Source organism: Carassius auratus, unplaced genomic scaffold (genome assembly GCF_003368295.1).
Source record: "Carassius auratus strain Wakin unplaced genomic scaffold, ASM336829v1 scaf_tig00217743, whole genome shotgun sequence".
Taxonomy (NCBI): Eukaryota; Metazoa; Chordata; class Actinopteri; order Cypriniformes; family Cyprinidae; genus Carassius; species Carassius auratus.
Genome location: NW_020529222.1, coordinates 65585 through 75062, shown reverse-complemented (window position 1 = coordinate 75062; position 9478 = coordinate 65585). Strand labels below are relative to the sequence as shown.

The 9478-nt window shown below is 36.5% G+C and overlaps 4 pseudogenes; all 4 read right to left on the bottom strand.

Annotated features, from left to right (window-relative positions):
* Positions 1–6164: 6164 nt before the first annotated feature.
* On the bottom strand, positions 6165–6283 carry LOC113102591 (uncharacterized; annotated as a pseudogene).
* Positions 6284–7208: 925 nt separating this feature from the next.
* LOC113102626 (uncharacterized) lies at positions 7209–7327 on the bottom strand (annotated as a pseudogene).
* A 783-nt stretch (positions 7328–8110) lies between these two features.
* On the bottom strand, positions 8111–8229 carry LOC113102646 (uncharacterized; annotated as a pseudogene).
* Positions 8230–9068: 839 nt separating this feature from the next.
* On the bottom strand, positions 9069–9187 carry LOC113102645 (uncharacterized; annotated as a pseudogene).
* Between the last annotated feature and the right edge of the window lie 291 nt (positions 9188–9478).

Genomic DNA, 9478 nt, shown 5'->3' with positions numbered 1-9478 from the left:
GTCTCCCATCCAAGTACTACCAGGCCCAAACCTGCTTAGCTTCCGAGATCAGACGAGATTTTTTTTTTTTTTTTTATTATAAAAAATTTACATTCATTAATTTGTTTCATACAGTTACAATCCATGACATTATTATTCATATTTCCCCCATAGCCAGTTTACACCATTTTCTTTCATTTCCAACATTGGATTCCCTCTTACAATCATTTCTATAAAATCATCCTCTTTGTTTTCCATTGAGAAATAATTCCATAACAGTCTCACAGAGTATTCCATCCTGTTTTTAAAGATTATCCACACATCAACATTTTTCCCATCATATTTCGCCATGTTTCTTCTCAACCATATTACATACTTTGCTATTGTTACACATAAATTAAAGGTATACATATTACAGTCATTATGACCAAATAAAAACATTGTTTCCCACTTCTTTTGGTCCTCATCATACTTCCCCTCCAAAAATTTATTTTTGCAATTTCCTTCATTTTTCTCATAAAACATCTAACGCTTTCACAATAAAAAAACAATGTAACAGTCCTTCCTTATTCTTTCATACACACTTACACTTTGCATCATTTTGAATTCCTATTTTATTGTAATTCATCTCTGTTAATATACAATTGTGTCTCAATAAATAATTAAAATTCTCTAAAAATTGGTTCCAATATTTCAACCTCACGTTTCCCCAAATTTCATTTTCATTTAAGTCATCATATCTTTCTTTCCAGTAGTTCAAAGCTACTGGTTTTGTAAAAGCGATAGACCTAAAAATACTATACACATTCCTTACTTTGCATAAATTAAAATGAACGTTTTCCCCATTAACCTTTTAAAAAATACATCTGGAAATTCATTCTCATCCCCACTCTCATAGTTTTCAATTCGTTCAATCCAGTCCTTTGGTATCGCTTTCATTTAAATCCTCATATTGTCCTTCTAACTTCCTTCTCCACGCCTTTTGCCCCCCTCTCTCAATGCATCCACAACTGCCTGTAAAGGTACATAACCCTCTATCACCTCATACAATAGATCTTTTATTTGTCTCAAACCACAATCCACCATTCTTTATAATACATGACCTTAACCGTCCTTATGATATTCGGATTTAAAAACAATGGTTGTTCTAAAGCTGGGGCCCTTCCTTTAGGTAAAATCAGTACATTTTCTAAAAATTCCCCCCATGATTCCAAAACCTCCACATAAAAACATGGCAGACCTTTTAACATCCAGCTTTTCATTTTCATCCATAAAACATTACATCCCATATTACATTTTTCCAGGTAATATTCCATGACTCTTTTCCAAATTACATCACTTTTGCTCTCTAGAAACTTCTGAACTGTTTTAATTCTCAGCGTTCTCATTCTTAAAAATGGATCTAAAAGTCCCAATCCTCCCTCCTTTATGTTTCCAAGTAATGTATCATATGCAATCTTAGCCCTTCCATTTCCCCATAAAAACTTTAAAACCAATTCTTTCATTTTTTTGTAGTACAGATGAGGCAATGGGGTTACTCCCAACACATACCAGACTTTCGACAGCATCAATGAATTTATAATTAAAACTTTCCCCCTTAGCTTTAAATCTCTAATTTGCCAAAATCATCTTTTCCAATTCATTAAAACACCTTCCCAATTCAAAGTGTCTGCCTTATTAGAATCAATACCAACCCACAACCCCAAAATCTTGATGTGCTGCATTTCCTCCTTGAATTGTATATGCTGCGGTATTTCCTCTACTCTGCCAATCCTCATACACACACTTTTCCCCACATTTACTTTGGCTCCCGACCCTTTACAATATCTTTCTAAAATCCCCATTGCCCTATCAATACTTTGGATGTCTTCTACCAACAAGGTTGTATCATCTGCATACTGATACACTGCTTCTCTTTGGAAATGGTTCTTTATTTGTATTCCTTTGATTTCTCTGTCTGCCTTAATAGCCAAACCAAGTGGCTCGGCTACCAGAGAGTAAAGTAAGGCAGACAGTGGGCATCCTTGCCTGATCGACCTTGTTGGTTGAAAACAATCCGTTAAAAAACCATTGCATTTTATGCATGTTAACACATCTGAGTAAAAAATCCAAATCCATTTTCTAAAATTTTCTCCAAAACCAAAAGCCTTAAGAACATCAAATAAAAACTCATGCTCTACCCTGTCAAATGCCTTTTCTAAATCCAGACTTATTAAAAATCCCCCCTTTCCCTTCTCCTTCATATAATAAATTGTGTCTCTTATACTTTTAACCACATCTACTATATCTCTTCCTTGCACCCCGTATGCCTGTGTTGTTTTTATTATTTTTGGTAAAACCTTTTTTAATCTGTTTGCTAATACTTTTGCTAATATTTTAAAATCTGTATTCAACATGGATATAGGTCTAAAATTTTTAAGATCTTTTGGATTACCGCTTTTTTTGTAAATCATTTTTACCATGCCTGATCTTCATTTTTTCACTCAACACCCCCTTCTTGAAAATTTCTTCAAAAACTTCTTTTAAAATTGGCACTAACATTTCTCTAAAAGTTTTATAAAATTCATTAGTCAAACCATCCACACCAGGGCTCTTTCCAGGTTTTAACTGTTGAATTGCAATATCTATTTCTTCTTCCTTAATTTCTTCATCACACAAAATCCTGTCCTCACCTGTTAACTTAGATTTAATTTGTTTAATCAAAAACTCCTCATCATTTTTTCCTATACCTTGTCCCTTAAACATGTCCATGTAATATTGCTTTACTGTTTTCAAAATTTCTTTAGTTTCTGTTTCTATTTCCCCTTTTTTATTTAAGACTTCTTTCAATAGATCAGCCTTCTGCCTATTTTGTTCTAAATTAAAGAAAAATTTTGTGCATCTTTCTCCCTCTACTGCATATTTTGCTTTACTTCTTATAATTGCACCCTTACATTTTTCCTCTTCTAATATCTTTAATTTATCTTGTAGCATTATTATTTTTTCAATTTCCTCTTTTCCATTGCTTTCTGACACTTTACTTAACTCATTATTCAGGAGTTTGGTTAATTCGGTTTCCTTCTGTCTTTCTAATTTTCTGACATTTTTGCTGTATTCTATTGAAAATGTCTTTATTTCCCACTTAACACTATCCCACCATACTCTTTTCTCTTCCCTATACATTCTATTAATTTTGCTTTCTTCCACAATCCCTTTAATACTTTCCTGATATGCATTACTCTTTAAAATCTTTGCATTTAAAACCCACACTCCCCCTCCCCTTTTCACACTTGAATAATCTAATGTTAAAAATAAGAGAGAATGATCACTAAGACCAACTCGTTTATAATAAACATTAGTAATATTCCCTTGCATTTCCTCTGTACATAAAATATAATCAATCCTACTTTGTTTCAGTTCTTTTAAAACAAATTGTCTTCTTGAAAATTGCCTACTCGTTCTATTTCTTTCTCTCCACACATCAATCAATTTAAAATCCCCCATCAGTTTGTTCAACTCCTCCCTTCCCTTATCAGTCTTAAAAACCATATTACTTGCTAAGTCTAATTCTGTAAAAACAGTATTAAAATCCCCCATTAAAATCACCCTTTCATTAATTCTTACATTTGCAGATATTGTTTTAAAAAATTCCACCTTTTGCTTTTCTTCATTTGGAGCATGTATGTTACATATTGTACATCTCTCATTTCCTTTTTCTATTTCAACAGCTAAACATTTCCCTGCTCCATCATTAAACACCACACTTTCTTTTTCACACACCTCTCTTCTTATTAAAATAGCAACCCCTTTCCCAGTTTTCTCTGTACCATTATTACAATGTATATTCCCATCCCATAAATTTTCAAACCTTTTAACACAATAATTTTTCCAATTCGTTTCTTGTAATACAAATACATCCACCCCTCTACATAATTCCCTCATATTTTCAAATTTCTCCACATCCATTAAACCTCGTGCATTAAATGAAACAACTCTTAAAAACATAAAAACAATATAAAATAAATAATTAAAACATTTCATTTTTTTTTCAGTCATGCTCCATATCTCTCAGTACATCAAATCTGTTCTCACAACCCTCCTTGTCTTTTAATATTCCTTGCCTTAAAAATCTTTTCTTTGCAATGTCTATATTGGGTGTTACCTTTAAAGTTCTTCTTCTTTGTATTCCTTCTCGTTCTTTCCTACGTTTCTCTTCTCCTTTTCTCTCCATTCTCCTCTCCTGATAACCTTCCTCGTCGTTTTGTTGTTCCCCATGTTGCCTCGCTCATATCCATAGTCTTTTGCACAGTCCATTGAGATGTTGTTATTTCTCCATCTAGTTCTTTCTTCTTTTCTCCTGTGTCCCCCTGATGTTCTTTCTCTCCATTGTCCTCTCTCAGTCCACAGTGTTTCTCTTCTCCTTTTCTCTCCATTCTCCCCTCCTGATAACCTTCCTCATTGTTTTTTTGTTTCCTCCTGTTCTTTGCTTATTTCCATGGTCCTTTGCACCGTCCCTTGTGATATTGTTTTTTCTCCATCATTTTCTTTTTCCTCTCCTCCTGTGTCTGCTTGATGTTCTTCCTCTTCATTTTCCTCTCCCAGTCCACAATCTTCCATCTCCTTGTTTAAAACCTTGTCCATCTCGGTTTCCCTCTGCTTTTGCCCACCCACATTAACAACCATATCTGTTTCTTGTTCACTACTATTTTCTCCCTCCCCCATCCAACATTCGCACCTCACCAACACTTTCCTACATTCCGGGCACTTCACTGCATTGCAGCTTCTTGCCAAGTGCCCCTGCTCTTTGCACTGGTAACAAATAAAGTCCGGGCAATCTTTAAATACATGTCCTGGATCCATACACAATCTACAGGTTTTCACCTGCCGATCGTGTATAATCTGAAAGTACTGTGTGCCCTCAGCAGTCTCAAACTTGCTGCTATATGGTAGAGATACAACTTCCTTTGGGAACCTGACCTTTACATATCTCGTACCATCTGCTATTTCAGTACCCGGATATGTTCTTCTCTTAATGTTGGTTGAGGGAGTTACACCCCATGCCTCCAATTTATCTAATATATCCTGGTCATCAACATATGCAGGCAAATGCATAAAAGAAACAACATATTCTCTTACTTGTAGCTTTCTAATCTCACAAAATTGTTGCCTGATTCTTAGTCCATCCTCTAGCTTTTCACACTCCTCCTCATTTGATAATGTGATCTCGAATTCTTTGCCTTGTCTTGGTCTTATCGCCAAAATCTTTCCTCCTCCAATTTTTTCATTCACTTCTTTGATAATATCCTGCACCGATCCATCTCTCACCTCTGCCAGATCCACAATTACAGTTGCTTCCTTTGAATAAATAATCATTTTCTTTGCCTCGTTGTATCCAAGCCGTTGTCCTGTAGTGTTTTCCGTGTCAAAGTCCCTGCGTCTTTCTCCTGCCATTTTCATTTCCATGTAATCAGTCCAATTTTGAAAAAATAACAAAACAAAACCTCCAAAAATAAAAATCCTCCCCAGACAGCCTAGGCTGCTGGGAAGTGTTTGAACTTAAAAACAAAACAAAACAGAAAAACAGAAAAAAAGCTAACTTTAAACAAAAAATGGGTTTACAAACAACAATGGTGAGCCTACTCTCACCCACTACTGCCACCTCACTTCCTGCTAGCACTCTAGCGTTGCCAGGTTGGTATGGCCGTAAGCGAAGACTGCTGCAAAGAGAATGCTATTTAAAGATCAGCCAATCTACTCGCCAGTACATTATATAAGTAGGAAAGAAACCCCAAAAGCTTAAAGCACCTAGTATTCCTAGGCGGTCTCTCATCCAAGTACTAACCAGACCGAAACCTGCTAAAATTTAGAGATCGGGCATTGACTCTATTTTTTGCCAAATTTATTATATACTAAGTGAAAAAATTCCAAAAGCTTAAGCACCTGGTATTCCTTGGCGGTCTCTCATCCAAGTACTAACCAGACCTAAACCTGCTAAGATTCATAGATCGGGCATTGACTCTTTTTTTTTTTTTTGCAAGATTATTATATAATTCGTGAAAAATATCCAAAAATTTAAAGCACCTGATATTCCCAGGCAGTCTCCCATCCATGTACTAACCTGGCGCAAACCTGCTTATATTCAGAGATCGGGCATTGACTCTATTTTTTGGCAAAATTATTATATACTAAGTGAAAAATTTCAAAATAGCTTAGAGTACCTGGCATTCCCAGGCGGTCTCCCATCCAGGCACTAACCAGGCCCAAACTTGCTTAGCTTCCGAGATCAGACAAGATCGGACATAGCCAGGCTGGTATGGCCATAAGCGAAGACTGCTGCAAAGAGAAGGCTATTTAAAGATCAGCCAGTCTACTCGCCAGTACATTATATAAGTAGGAAAGAAAACCCAAAAGCTTAAAGCACCTGGTATTCCTGGCGGTCTCTCATCCAAGTACTAACCAGACCTAAACCTGCTAAGATTCAGAGATCGGGCATTGACTCTTTTTTTTTTTTTTTTGCAAGATTATTATATAATTGTGAAAAATATCCAAAAATTTAAAGCACCTGGTATTCCCAGGCAGTCTCCCATCCATGTACTAACCTGGCCCAAACCTGCTTATATTCAGAGATCGGGCATTGACTCTATTTTTTGCCAAATTTATTATATACTAAGTGAAAAAATTCCAAAAGCTTAAAGCACCTGGTATTCCTTGGCGGTCTCTCATTCAAGTACTAACCAGACCTTAACCTGCTAAGATTCAGAGATCGGGCATTGACTCTTTTTTTTTTTTTTTTTGCAAGATTATTATATAATTCGTGAAAAATATCCAAAAATTTAAAGCACCTGGTATTCCCAGGCAGTCTCCCATCCATGTACTAACCTGGCCCAAACCTGCTTATATTCAGAGATCGGGCATTGACTCTATATTTTGCCAAATTTATTATATACTAAGTGAAACAATTCCAAAAGCTTAAAGCACCTGGTATTCCTTGGCGGTCTCTCATTCCAAGTACTAACCAGACCTAAACCTGCTAAAATTCAGAGATCGGGCATTGACTCTTTTTTTTTTTTTTTTTTGCAAGAATTATTATATAATTCGTGAAAAATATCCAAAAATTTAAAGCACCTGATATTCCCAGGCAGTCTCCCATCCATGTACTAACCTGGCGCAAACCTGCTTATATTCAGAGATCGGGCATTGACTCTATTTTTTGGCAAAATTATTATATACTAAGTGAAAAATTTCAAAATAGCTTAGAGTACCTGGCATTCCCAGGCGGTCTCCCATCCAGGCACTAACCAGGCCCAAACCTGCTTAGCTTCCGAGATCAGACAAGATCGGGCATAGCCAGGCTGGTATGGCCATAAGCGAAGACTGCTGCAAAGAGAAGGCTATTTAAAGATCAGCCAATCTACTCGCCAGTACATTATAAAAGTAGGAAAGAAACTCCAAAAGCTTAAAGCACCTGGTATTCCTAGGCGGTCTCTCATCCAAGTACTAACCTGGCCCAAACCTGCTTATATTCAGAGATCGGGCATTGACTCTATTTTTTGCCAAATTTATTATATACTAAGTGAAAAAATTCCAAAAGCTTAAAGCACCTGGTATTCCTTGGCGGTCTATCATTCAAGTACTAACCAGACCTTAACCTGCTAAGATTCAGAGATCGGGCATTGACTTCTTTTTTTTTTTTTTTTTGCAAGATTATTATATAATTTCGTGAAAAATATCCAAAAATTTAAAGCACCTGGTATTCCCAGGCAGTCTCCCATCCATGTACTAACCTGGCCCAAACCTGCTTATATTCAGAGATCGGGCATTGACTCTATTTTTTGGCCAAATTTATTATATACTAAGTGAAAAAATTCCAAAAGCTTAAAGCACCTGGTATTCCTTGGCGGTCTATCATTCAAGTACTAACCAGACCTAACCTGCTAAGATTCAGAGATCGGGCATTGACTCTTTTTTTTTTTTTTTTTTGCAAGATATTATATAATTCGTGAAAAATATCCAAAAATTTAAAGCACCTGATATTCCCAGGCAGTCTCCCATCCATGTACTAACCTGGCGCAAACCTGCTTATATTCAGAGATCGGGCATTGACTCTATTTTTTGGCAAAATTATTATATACTAAGTGAAAAATTTCAAAATAGCTTAGAGTACCTGGCATTCCCAGGCGGTCTCCCATCCAGGCACTAACCAGGCCCAAACCTGCTTAGCTTACGAGATCAGACAAGATCGGGCATAGCCAGGCTGGTATGGCCATAAGCGAAGACTGCTGCAAAGAGAAGGCTATTTAAAGATCAGCCAATCTACTCGCCAGTACATTATAAAAGTAGGAAAGAAACCCCAAAAGCTTAAAGCACCTGGTATTTCCTAGGCGGTCTCTCATCCAAGTACTAACCTGGCCCAAACCTGCTTATATTCAGAGATCGGGCATTGACTCTATTTTTTGGCAAATTTATTATATACTAAGTGAAAAATTCCAAAAGCTTAAAGCACCTGTATCTTGGCGGTCTATCATTCAAGTACTAACCAGACCTTAACCTGCTAAGATTCAGAGATCGGGCATTGACTTCTTCTTTTTTTTTTGCAAGATTATTTATATAATTTGTGAAATATCCAAAAATTTAAAGCACCTGGTATTCCCAGCAGTCTCCCATCCATGTACTAACTGCCCAAACCTGCTTATATTCAGAGATCGGGCATTGACTCTATTTTTTGGCAAATTATTATATACTAGTGAAAAATTCCAAAAGCTTAAAGCACCTGTATTCCTGGAGTCACTTGCCAAATTTATTATATACTAAGTGAAAAAATTCCAAAAGCTTAAAGCACCTGGTATTCCTTGGCGGTCTATCATTCAAGTACTAACCAGACCTTAACCTGCTAAGATTCAGAGATCGGGCATTGACTTCTTTTTTTTTTTTTTTTTTTGCAAGATATTATATAATTCGTGAAAAATATCCAAAAATTTAAAGCACCTGATATTCCCAGGCAGTCTCCCATCCATGTACTAACCTGGCGCAAACCTGCTTATATTCAGAGATCGGGCATTGACTCTATTTTTTGGCAAAATTATTATATACTAAGTGAAAAATTTCAAAATAGCTTAGAGTACCTGGCATTCCCAGGCGGTCTCCCATCCAGGCACTAACCAGGCCCAAACCTGCTTAGCTTACGAGATCAGACAAGATCGGGCATAGCCAGGCTGGTATGGCCATAAGCGAAGACTGCTGCAAAGAGAAGGCTATTTAAAGATCAGCCAATCTACTCGCCAGTACATTATAAAAGTAGGAAAGAACCCCAAAAGCTTAAAGCACCTGGTATTCCTAGGCGGTCTCTCATCCAAGTACTAACCTGGCCCAAACCTGCTTATATTCAGAGATCGGCGCATTGACTCTATTTTTTGGCAAACTTTATTATATACTAAGTGAAAAAATTCCAAAAGCTTAAAGCACCTGGTATTCCTTGGCGGTCTATCATTCAAGTACTAACCAGACCTTAACCTGCTTAAGA